The sequence below is a fragment of the Schistocerca nitens genome, chromosome 5 (genome assembly GCF_023898315.1).
Source record: "Schistocerca nitens isolate TAMUIC-IGC-003100 chromosome 5, iqSchNite1.1, whole genome shotgun sequence".
In the NCBI taxonomy this organism is placed as follows: domain Eukaryota; kingdom Metazoa; phylum Arthropoda; class Insecta; order Orthoptera; family Acrididae; genus Schistocerca; species Schistocerca nitens.
The window spans coordinates 340,810,126-340,823,287 of NC_064618.1; the positions used below are offsets into that span (position 1 = coordinate 340,810,126).

At 44.7% G+C, this 13,162-nt stretch overlaps 1 protein-coding gene and 1 pseudogene across 1 annotated transcript in view; one reads left to right on the plus strand and one right to left on the minus strand.

Annotated features, from left to right (window-relative positions):
- LOC126259958 (voltage-dependent calcium channel subunit alpha-2/delta-3) overlaps positions 1-13,162 on the minus strand; it is a 941,077-nt gene that overhangs the window by 689,969 nt on the left and 237,946 nt on the right. The window lies entirely within an intron of this gene.
- Positions 774-891, plus strand: LOC126261353 (5S ribosomal RNA; annotated as a pseudogene).

The window sequence follows — 13,162 nt, forward strand, 5'->3', positions numbered from 1 at the left end:
GTTCACCGGTCAACGTTATTGTGTCACTGTACTCCTTCCCCATATGCGTCTTTTCAGAGATGCATTCAGCCTTGACTTCATTTTTATGAACGACAACGCGCGACTGCATCAAACAGCGCAGGTGAAGTAGCTCTTGGAACGAGAGAATATTCAGTGAATTGAATGGCATGGCCTGCCCTTTCCCCCAACTTAGATCTCACCGACAACTTGTGGGATGCATTGGTAAGTCGTATTGCAGCACGTCCACATACATGGACGACCATCAGACTTCAACGGCGATGGTGGTGGAATTGAACGCCCTACCACAAGAACTCGTTACCAACCTCGTGGCCGACATGGAAGCACGTTGCAAAACATGCACTGCCGTGAGTGGCGAACACACATGCTATTAAGAACCATGTCCCGCCGTTTGTAATGTGCAGGGAACATCATGAATTCGGATGACTTCTGCGTAATTATTGTCTTTGAATAAAAGTGTCATAACTCTTCTTCTCACTGTGCAATTCCTTCAGTTACCTTCTGTACTATAGTGTAGCCGTTCTTTCTAAGTATGGTCCAAGTTTCACCGAACAATGTTGCTTGGTTGTGACACATTATGCGACAGCTACTTCCGGTCTTAAGTTTTGGACTCCAGTGTATATGCTGCTCGTTAGCATTCAATACCCTTCTTCCTCTTATACTGTGTGTGAACGTCCGGACACTAGTATCCGTTACAAATATGTGGCAACCTAGCTGCGCATCTACTCGCTATAGCGGCTACGATTGATTCAGATGCCAACGGCCTTGCCACAGTGGTAACACCGGTTCCCGTCAGATCACCGAAGTTAAGCGCTGTCGGGCTGAGCTAGCACTTGGATGGGTGACCATCCGGTCTGCTGAGCGCTGTTGGTAAGCGGGGTGCACTCAGCCCTTGTGCGGCGAACTGAGGAGCTGCTTGTTTGAGAAGTAGCGGCTCAGGTCTCGTAAACTGACATACGGCCGGGAGAGCGGTGTGCTGACCACATGCCCCTCCATATCCGCATCCAGTGACGCCTATAGGCTGAGGATGACACGGTGGCCGGTCGGTACCGTTGGGGCTTCATGGCCTGTTCGGGAGGAGTTTTCATTGATTCAGATACGATAGAAGCTCGTTTATTCGGTCCTCATTAATCCGGATTTTCGATTCAGTCAAGTCGACTTTTTTGAAGTACAGTAACTGCAGAGTATTGGATACTCGGGAGATAATAATGCCAACAATCGACGACGACAATCATTAAATTTAAATTCAGCCACATGCCCCACACAGTTTCTCTCGAGGTGTCAGTTATCAATTTAACATTGAGTTGTATATCGCGTTATCGCTTTCGTTTGCCGCGAGTGTAAAATGGCATCAGAGAGAAAGAAGACGATGAAAATGAAATGTCGTGTGGGTAGGGCCTCCCTTCGGGTAGACCGGTCGCCTTGCAAGACTTTTGAGTTGACGCCACGTCGGCGACTTACGCGTCGATGGGGATGAGACGATGATGATGAAGACAACACAACAGCCTGTCCCTGAGCGAAGAAAATCTCCGACCCAGCCGGCAATCGAACCCGTGACCCTTAGCAGGGCATTCCGTCGCGCTGACCATTCTTTCTTCTCTCATATCTCATTGTGTTCGTGATTGTTCGTTCTATTTGTTAGGGACGGACATTCCATGACGCTTGTTCAAGTTCATCGTCACCGCGCGGGGTAGCCATGCGGTCTTGGGCACTCTGTCACGGTTCGCGCGGCTGCCTTCGTCGGAGGTTCGAGTCCTCCCTCGGGCATGGGTGTGTGTGTTGTCCTTAGCGTAAGTTAGTTTAGGTTAGATTAAGTAGTGTGTAAGCCTAGGGACCGCTGACCTCAGCTTTTTAGTCTCATACTTCTTACCACAAATTTCCAATTTTCCAATTTCTCTCTCTCTCTCTGGCTCTGAGCACTATGGGACTCAACTGCTGAGGTCATTAGTCCCCTAGAACTTAGAACTAGTTAAACCTAACTAACCTAAGGACAGCACAAACATCCATGCCCGAGGCAGGATTCGAACCTGCGACCGTAGCGGTCTTGCGGTTCCAGACTGCAGCGCCTTTAACCGCACGGCCACTTCGGCCGGCTTTTTCCAATTTCATTGTCGTTCCATTATCTCAGTTTTTTATTAGAGGGGGCGGCTAAAACTCTGACCCAACACGCTGAGCTACCATTCCGGCACCACTCAGCTATCGAGGCGGAGAAAGTAGGTGATAATACCCATGAACAAAAAGTTAGATACGCTGTATAGAACGGAAAAACCGTCCGAATAGCTGAAACGCATTGCAGCGACGCTTTCGGGATACGGGGAGGCGAGCCTGTCAAGTATCGAATCCGACGGGTGGATTGAGTACGAAGGCGGGTGAGCCGGCCAGCCTAGATGTGGTTCTAGGCGATTACCCACATCCAGCTAGGTGAATACGGTCTGGTACTCATGGCCCGCTGAGATAAACGTTATGGAAACGTTTGGAGAACGGTCTCTTACTTGAACACAGCTTTACTCTAGACGCAGACACACGGGGGTACATAGATTCCGTCCTAGGGAAAGTGGTTGCGCCAGGAAGGGTAACGGGCCACTAATCTGCTAGTAACATTGCCTCAACACATAACAATGCATATTCCGAAAGGAGAATAAAACTGAACAGGATGGGTAAAGAAGAATTGCTGAAAAACACCGTTACTGAGTTTGGTGTTGGAAATTCAACTCCGTCAGAGTGAAAGAATAATCTATGACCAGCCACTTGTCAGTCCGCTGGTGCAGTTTGCCCGTTGAATAAAACCAGCGACAATGGCGACTCATCGGAGTTCGTTGAAGCATCTTCAAACAATCCAGATTGTTCAGACATGAATGTTAATGACTTAATCACTGGCTGTGAAATGACAACAACGCTTGCTACGGTATGGTTTCTGATGACGAAATTATCGCCCATTTGTTCGTCTACGTGCAATGACGATAGTGATGATGCATTAGCTCAGAAACTTGGCAGCCATTCTGAAAACATTGACAGATACAGGGGCATCAACGCACGCGGTCAGAATAATGGTTTCTTTGGAACACCAGATGGAAACGACTTTGGGCGAACTGCTGCACATAAACGACGTAATAGTCTCGCACAAAATAAGGTTACTATTTCAATGAATAAAGCTCAATGTGGAATATTTTTCCCAATTGCTGCTCAAAATTTACGTGAAAATGATGTATAATTTGTTTTTTAGGTGAAAATAAATTTAGCTTGTTTATCTATGGCTTTTAAGTAATGACATTTTAAAGTGTTTGTTGATTTCCATATTATCGAAAATCCAGATAACTTCAAGTACAGTCACACTGTAACGATCCCCATGTATGAGGCAATAGACAACAACTGGCCCTCTCTGATTCCCAACCATTTCTGGAATCTACTCAGCCTATCACCAACATCTTTCACTAAACGATCCCATCCGATAAAGAGACCAACTAGGATAGTAATTGGGACTTATAAAATCCCAGGTCCTCCTAGGGAAAATTTCATGATAACTGACCCGAAAAATAGTTTTTACAGTAATTTTAGAATTAAGAGTCTACAATGCACTAGCCGAGGTTTATTTCGCAGCCGTATAAAATTTTACTGCACAATTTATGATTACGGTGACAGTTTCGTTTGCTGTTACGTTGTTCTTATTTGCCTACAATGGCGGATACAGGTGGCACATCAGCTATGTACATTGCGACTGCATAGATGCATACTAAACAAATAAACTATGCCATCAAAGCCAGGGGACCGCGCGATCACGGCTGGCCGCCGTGTTATCCTCTGCCGTATGACGTCTCGCTTGCTGTGTGGGGGCCATGAGTTCAGCACATCACTCTCCCGGCTTTCCATGTCTTCGAGCAGCAACTTCCCATACAAGTAGCTCTTCAGTTGACATTACGAGTCTGAGTGGAACACGTTCCAGTCTACTCACTATGGCCGGCCGGAGTGGCCGAGCGGTTCTAGGCGCTACAGTCTGGAACCGCGCGTCCTCTACGGTCGCAGGTTCAAATCCTGCCTCGGGCATGGATGTGTGTGATGTCCTTAGGTTAGTTAGGTTTAAGTAGTTCCAAGTTCTAGGGGACTGATGACCTCAGAAGTTAAGTCCCATAGTGGTCAGAGCCATTTGAACCATTTTACTCACTATGGAATAATCCCTGGCAGAACCGGAATTTAAACCATGGTCATCTGTATGACAGACGCGCTGACTACTCAATTTCGGAGGTGATCACAATGACGGGTACAGCCGCCATAATGATGTATTAGGGATGTGGACAATTTCTTGGAGTTGCTTCCAATTAGTAGTCCACCTCCGTAGCATGGGAGTCAGACTGACTGACTGCTATGTGGAGACCCGGTACTCGTGCAAACGAGGAAAAAGAGTGCTGTAAATGTGTCCAGGAACGAATAGTTATTGAGATGGGCCTTTCTGATCTGTGATAGCCATCTGGCTGTTGGCAATACAGGAGGTACCTAATGTGATTATCGACCATTCTTACCCATTCTTCAGCCTTTCTTCTCAAAGAATCGCGAACTAGTGGAAACACCCCTGGTGGGTCTCAGATTTGGCCACTTGCATGGATACACGCTCCCGTAACGTGTGCACATTGTCGATTGTCGTGGAAACACCGCTGACTGAAATGACCGCCTAGTCAAAACTCTGAGGTACGGATGAAAGGAGACTATGCTACAACAGAACTGTGTGGTATACGTCTCAGCAGCTCTAGGTTTTTGCACAACTATTTCAGGATCGTCTTCCACTCATCGCAACATCCGATCCTCTATATTTATCGTGTGGATTGTGGAAGGTTTACCGCAGTCCCTTCAACTCATGATCCCGTGTCTCTTTGTCACAAAGACTTATTATTATTATTTTCGATTATTCCCTTTTAAGAGGGCGATTGAACTTGAATAATCATGATTTCTTCTTCTTTCTTCGTTCTTTCCAAATTCTCTTCATACGTTCACTGCGTTCTCTCTTGCGTTCTTCCGACCATCTTTTTCCCGTTCAGATTCCGCGTGTTCTTGCTTAAATGTGTGTTTCTTTATTATGTTTATAAACTGTTCTCTACTGTTTATGTTGTCTTGTGTGATTCCCAGTTGTTTACTGACTTGTTCTGTTTCAGTGATCCACTTTGTCCTGTTTTTGCTCTTGTTTACTATCTCAAAGATTTGCCTTGTGAGCCTGCTTTTATTCACCCTGCTGATATGTCCATAAAATTTCGTCCTTCTGTTTCTAATGGTGTCTGTTATTGTTTCTGTGTCTTTGTAAATATCTCTAGTTGGTCTCTCAATCCAAATTCCTTCCCGAAACACTGGTCCATCCATATATTTTCCTCAGAATTTTTCTTTCCTGCTTTTCAATCTCTCTGATCTTCGTATGACCATGAATCACAGTAGTTTCTGCTTCTGGTTGGACTACTGTGTTGTAATGCCTTAGTTTCGCATTGACAGAAACAGATTTCTTATTACAGTGATTACAAGTGAGCGTATACGCTTTTTGTAATCTGGAGATTCTATCTTTATTGGCTATTGAGTTCAGTCCTGATGGTTGGATTATCTCTCCCAGATATCTGAAGTGGGCAACTTGTGTCACTATCCCGTATTGCCTGGTAATGGGGTGATTATCTAGAGGTTTGTTTTCCATGTCTGTGTTTTCTCGTAGGAGATTTGTAGCCCAGTTTTCTGTGAGATTTCATGTAGTTTTTCCAATGCAAGTTTGGCTTCCTTTCTATTGTTCGTTAGAATGGCAAGATCGTCCTCGAAAGCCAGACACTTCACCCTGATTGTCTGCTCTTTTTTAATCCCATGCTGAATTCCTTTTGCGCTGCAGTCATGGACTGTGCGGCTGGTCCTGGCGGAGGTTCGATTCCTCCCTCGGGCATGGGTGTGTGTTTTGTCCTTAGGATAATTTAGGTTTAGTAGTGACTGATGACCTTAGCAGTAAAGTCCCATAAGATTTCACACAAATTTGAACATTTTTTGAAGTCCTCTTATTTCCTTATCCCATGTCTTCACAATTTTTTCCAGAACCATGTTAAATAGAAGGGGAACATTCCATATCCTTGGCGAACACCAGTATGGATATGAAATGCTTCTGATATTCCTCCCATGAATTTAACTTTGGAGGTTGTATCTATTAATGCCTGTTGAACAATTGACCTTGTTTTCCTGTCAATCCTGACCTCTTCTAGAGTGCGGAATTATGTTTGTCTATCTATTGAATCGTAAGCCTTTTTAAAATCTACAAAAGTTAAAAAATATTTATGTTATATAACAAATATCCAAGACATTACAAGACTGTGCAAGGCGTACTCTCCGCATAGAAAGACAATATGGCGTCGGAATAACATGAAAGTTACAGCGTGGCATCTTGCTGGCGTGGCCTGGCATTAGAAGCTTTCTATTGGCTGAGCGAGGCTCCACTATGAGACGGTCCGTACTAGATTGCAGAGAGTCTTGGTATCAGCCCGCGATGTACCAAAAAATCAAATGGCTCTGAGCACTATGGGACTTAACAGCTATGGTCATCAGTCCCCTAGAACTTAGAACTACTTAAACCTAACTAACCTAAGGACAGCACACAACACCCAGCCATCACGAGGCAGAGAAAATCCCTGACCCCGCCGGGAATCGAACCCGGGAACCCGGGCGTGGGAAGCGAGAACGCTACCGCACGACCACGAGATGCGGGCCGCGATGTACCGCGAGAGGTGGCGAGAGTCCAGTGCCGAAGTATAAAGGAGGAAAGGCTTTGCTGTGGAAACAGTTGGGGACGGGCAAGTGAATGTGATGTGGTGCAGTGCATCGTCGGAGCTGAGTTTACGGCAGACATGAGGTGGTGTGGTGGTGAAGTATACCCTAAACTTGTACTAGGCAGCAGCGGAAGCCGAGAAATGTTGTGACGTGTTATTAAGCAGTCGTGTTAGGACTTGCGTGGAGAGACGGCGCTCGGCTTGAAGGAAGTTTCTCGTTGCAGCGGCTTGAGTTGGCCGTTGCAATCATACTGGGCGGCGGCATTTTTGTGGCTCGCTAAGTGGAATACGATCAATGCTAAGCCGCTTTAAATGCCGCTGCATTGGGAAGGTGTAATGCGCTGACGGAAAGTTGTTCTATGTGACTGAACAGAATTGAGCTTTGCATCGGCATGATATGGGTTAGCATATGTAAGTATATGGAAATTGGTTCACTGCCTGCGCTTTAATTATTTGGTACGTTTCGGCCTGCCTCTAACGGCACTGAGCTTTGTTAGCCTCATATGAATTTGGTATGCCAGAGTCCTGGTTGCTTTTCGAAAAATAAATGTTCTATTTTCACACGTATGTTAAAGCTGTGTTTAAAGCTTTTGTATGATTTCCGTTTTAGTAAGTTAGCTTAAGCGGGCCGTGTTTGTGGACACACACTCTTGTTTAATAACCTTAAATTTGCAATCACTGGTCTATTAGCTTGTCACAGCAGCCGTTCACTAACTGTTTGTCATTGGACGACTATTGCTAAGGTGTATGGCCTTTTTCAAATAAAGTAACTGACGCTACGTATATTTTATTTAAGGTTGAATTTTAAATTTTCTTATTTATGAAAATATTTTATTAATTGTAGTTATTCTATTCTGCTGTACAATCCCAAGCTCGGGGTGGGTTATAGGCTTGTGAAATCATTATTTTTGTTGTTAAATGTACGTTTGCTTCTTATTTTAGAAGTTTCCTGTACCAGCCTGTAATTAGAGTGTTTCTGATCCGGCAGACGGCCGCTGTTTGCATAATGAGGGGCCTGGGGACGAGTTGAGACCGATTATAAAATATTTGTAGTTTGCAGTGTTTTTTTGTTACTTCTATTTATTTTATGTAGGAGATTGTAATAAAGTGTTGAGAATTTTAGATTTGTAGTCTCTCGGTTATGTTCCTATTCACTCACGAATTTCAATGTAATTTTGTTATTTCTCTTTTGTTCGTGATTGTTTAGGCCGTATTTAATTTATTTAATCATAAAGAGAGGGACAGTTCAAGTCTATATAATAACACGAAATTTCCATGGCTGGCATTGGCTGAAACAAGCGACGACCAAACTCTACAATTTCAGCAGTCATGATGGTCGAGAGGGCAGCCGGGAATCTGGTGGTGGTGGGGGGGGGGGGGGGGGGGGGGCTTGGCGGACGTTCGTATAAGCGGAGCGTCTCGTCAGTTATTGAGAATTAGCAAGTAAATTACAGTTTATGACTGCATAGTCGCAGGCCGGTGTATAGTGCGGTTACATATGCGATGGAAGTTATTAAAACGATGTCTGCTCTTAATTACAGATTTTTATGCGTAACATATACATGGAAGACCCAAAGAAACTGGTACAAGCATGCGTACTCAAGTACAGAGATTTGTAGACAGGCAGAATACGGCGCAGCTGTCGGCAACGCCTATACAGGGTGGTCCATTGATCGTGACCGGGCCAAGTATCTCACGAAATAAGCGTCAAACGAAAAAACTACAAAAAACCAACTTGTCTAGCTTGATGGGGGAAATTAGATGGCGCTATGGTTAGCCCGCTAGATGGCGATGCCATAAGTCAAACGGATATGAACTGCGGTTTTTTTAAAAAGGAACCCCGATTTTTTATTACATATTCGTGAAGTTCGTAAAAAGATATGAATGTTTTAGTTGGACCACATTTTTCGCTTTGTGATAGATGGCGCTGTAAAATAGTCACAAACATATGGCTCACAATTTTAGACGAGCAGTTGGTAACAGGTAGGTTTTTTAAATTAAAATACAGAACGTAGGTACGTTTGAACATTTTATTTCGGTTGTTCCAATGTGATACATGTACCTTTGTGAACTTCTCATTTCTGAGAAGGCATGCTGTTACGGCGTGATTACCTGTAAATACCACATTAATGCAATAAATGCTCAAAATGATGTCCACCAACCTCAATCATTTGGCAATATATGTAACGACATTTCTCTCAACAGCGAACAGTTCGCCTTCCGTAATGTTCGCACATGCATTGACAATGCGCTGACGCATGTTGTGAGGCGTTGTCGGTGGATCACGATGGAAAATATCCTTCAACTTTCCCCGCAGAAAGAAATCCGAGGACGTCATATCCGGTGAATGTGCGGGCCATGGTATGGTGCTTCGACGACCAATCCACTTGTCATGAAATATGCTATTCAATACCGCTTCAACCGCACGCGAGCTATGTGCCGGACAGCCATCATGTTGGAAGTACAACGCCATTCTGTCATGCAGTGAAACATCTTGTAGTAACATCGGTATAACATTACGTAGGACATCAGCATACATTGCACCATTTAGACTGCCATCGATAAAATGGGGACCAATTATCCTTCCTCCCATAATGCCGCACCATACATTAACCCCCCAAGGTCGCTGATGTTCCACTTGTCGCAGCCATTGTGGATTTTCCGTTGCCCAATAGTGCATATTATGCCGGTTTACGTTACCGCTGTTGGTTAATGACGCTTCGTCGCTAAATAAAACGCGTGGAAAAAATCTGTCATGGTCCCGTAATTTCTCTTGTGTCCAGTGGAAGACTGTTCACGACGTTCAAAGTCGTTGCCTTGCAATTCCTGGTGCATAGAAATATGGTACGGGTGGAATCTATGTTGATGTAGCATTCCCAACACCGAAGTTTTTGAGATTCCCGATTCTCGCGCAATTTGTCTGCTACTGATGTACGGATTAGCCGCCATAGTAGCTAAAACACCTACCTGCGCATCATCATTTGTTGCAGGTCGGGCCGGCCGTGGTGGCCAAGCGGTTAAAGGCGCTACAGTCTGGAACCGCGCGACCGCTACGGTCGCAGGTTCGAATCCTGCCTCGGGCATGGATGTGTGTGATGCCCTTAGGTTAGGTTTAAGTAGTTCTAAGTTCTAGGGGACTGATGACCTTAGAAGTTAAGTCCCATAGTGCTCAGAGCCATTTGAACCATTTGTTGCAGGTCGTGGTTGACGTTTCACATGTGGCTGAACACTTCCTGTTTCCTTAAATAACGTAACTATCCAGCGAACGGTCCGGATACCGAGCAGCATACATAGCACACACCCGTTGGGCATTTTGATCACAATAGCCACACATCAACACGATATCGACCTTTTCCGAAATTGGTAATCGGTCCATTTTAACACTGGTAATGTATCACGAAGCAAATACCGTCCGCACTGGCGGAATATTACGTGATACCACGTATTTATACGTACTACACGAATATGTAACCATAGCACCATCTGGTTTCCCCCTTTTTCGTTTGATGCTTATCTCGTGAGATATTTGGCCCGGTCACTATCAATGGATCACCCTGTATAGGGAACTAATTTTTCAGTACGTGTTTAACCACAGGAGGTCGCTATATACAGCTACCTGCGTGTAATAGACGTGGAAGTAAACCAGGGTTCTCAGTGCCGTTCATTGCTGCGCTCTGTGTATCCAACCGCGAACAGGAGAATACAGCTTTTGTGCTATTTTCTATCAACGAATGTCTATGTGTTATTGGAAGCTTCGACTGTGTGCACTATCAGTTTAAAGCAAGTGGGTTGTCACCAGTGTTCGAAGGATCCCTCGCTATCGCGGACGAAAAAGCAATGAATTTCTGCTTTTAGCGGTCACCTGCCGTCAACAGCACCAGCAGCAGGCGATGACCACTACCTACAGATTAAGATCTTAGCTAATCAGAGGACAATGTTTTAGAGGGATCTCTGACGGATGCGTCGATCGAGGGAGTACCATCAGTACCAACAAACGACCAATTGTCCTTTACGTTGGAGAGAACACCGGCAACAGAATTTGATTAACAGCATCTGTTTGAGGACGAGTGCAGGATTTGTCAGGTGCATGGTGGTCGCCTTAGAAGAATGTGGAGGCGGCAAGTACCAAGGCACTTAACAGATATGCAGGCCTTCCGGTTCAGCAGAGGTATGGGTCTATCACATATTGGGCCGGTTTCAGGCATGTGCGTCGACATGCTCGTTCAGCGTAACGCGCAGCGTTCTGTCTTATAAGACAGGAAGGTCAGCCAGATCGGATCGAATCCATACGTCAGATTAACGACCTTGACCTGGCAGCCTGAGTGTAGGTTTCTCACTCTCGTGTAGGCAAATTCTGGACTAGTTCCCGAATTCCGGATCATACAGTACGATACACAACTTGTTGAAATACGATAACACACAAAAGAAAATTTACGCAGTTCATAGACAGATGGCAGATACGGCTCCCTCCCGTAGGTTACTTTGACGACAGTGGTGTCAGGAGGAGCATACGATCACAAAGTTAATAATGAAATAAAGAACTGCGAAATTCTGTAAAAGTATACCCCGTACCAGACGGGATAGACGCTAAAGTAAAGAAGAATCAAGAACTGATGTCGGACGACTCACACCGCCGTCGAGGGTAATTTGAGGGTTTGTGTAGGGTAGGGAGCGCATCTTCCAACCTATTGTCCAGTCTTACAGTTTCGACGTTGGATACGTATTTCAAGACGTTGATGCATGGGCAAGCCGTGTCTACCTTGATTGATTGATTGAGAAGGGTTATGGGACCAAACGGCGAGGCCATCCGTCCCGCCAGTCTGAAGTTAGTCACAGAAGAAAGAGAGTCTGCTAAGAATCGACGGATCTAGTCAGGCGAGTCAAATTATGAAATGATGAAGTTAAACACACACACACACAGTAAAAGTAATAAAAGGTGACTCAATCTAGAAACCGGAAAAAAGAGCGACCTTTCCATGGGGGAGTGGTCATAGGGACCTAGAGCGAGAAGACATGAAGAAAGATCCCAACCACCAACACCCTGCCCCAGCTCCAGGAGGGAAAAAAACCTTATATCTGGAAATAAAAACCACTTTCACGGAGGAAACTGAGTTCAACCATTCGTGAATTCACTGCTAATATTAAAATTAAGGGATCGGGAAGACTGTACTTAGCACCAATGGCCAAAAGAAGGGGACATTCCACCAACATATGGGATACCGTCAGCCTGGCTCCACATTGTGGGGGTGGTTAATTACGCAGGAGGAAACAATGGGTGAGCCTGGTATGACCAATGCGTAGACGGCATAGAACAGTGGACTCCTTCCGAGAGGAGCAGAAGGAAGAGCGCCAAACTGCAGTAGACTCCTTGATTGTTTCTGCCTTGCTAAGACCTTCCTGCTGGAGGCCGAAATCAGCCGAATGGAATTACTTGTAATATCTGTTGACTACTCCCGCCTGATCATACTTGGATCTAGTTGAACCTTGCGTCAAATAAACCCTCGTCAGATACTTGTTGCCCTCAAGAGGGTCAGCGTCGAAGTGTGGGACAGGCTCGTCTGCCTTTCGTTGCCGAACCCGAGAGTGATCTCGTAGGGCGCCAAGCTTTTGCACCATTACAGAGAAAGGCTGTAGGCACCTTTGAGTCAAATTTCAAACTTCTACGTCGCAAAGACGGTCACTTACGGAGTTTCGAAATAGTGATCCTTTAACTGTGTTGCGCATCGTACTTTCGACACAATTATATGAAATTGTATTCGAGTTTTTTTTTAATCAGATATTAATTTCTAAATCTGTTATGTTTCCTTTTCACCATTTTCCTATTAAAACGAGTTCCTACCTAACCGCACTTAGCAGTTAGCACACGGTCACCTGATGCACAGTGTACAACTTCACCTCACCAATGATAAAAAGTTTCGAGAATTCTCACTGCGATTACCTCAAAACTAGACCCAATATCTGAGAACATTTTACTTCATATTTCTGGGCATGGTTTTTCTATAAATGACGTGGGTATTGCAGTTTGACGCACCTGACAGAGCCATAGTCCTTCATTCTATATAAAATGTGATCGTTTAATGTCTTGTAATTGTGAACTTCGTAGCAGTATGTGGCCGAATGCCCATTGCACGACACATGGCTCTAAGGTGTGTTTTCATTTGAAGTGATATGTTTGCTACGACTAGTCAGGTTCATGAAAACTGAATTTTCTTTTCCTACGCCTATTATAAAGAGTTGCGCAAAATAAGCTTTTACTGTTTATGACGTTATTCCATATATTCTGGTGTCAGTTCTCCTTACTAGCTGCAATTTGCATTAAAATACTCTGACACGAATCGGCCATTTGGATGCACTTTCATAACCTTTCTTGTCTT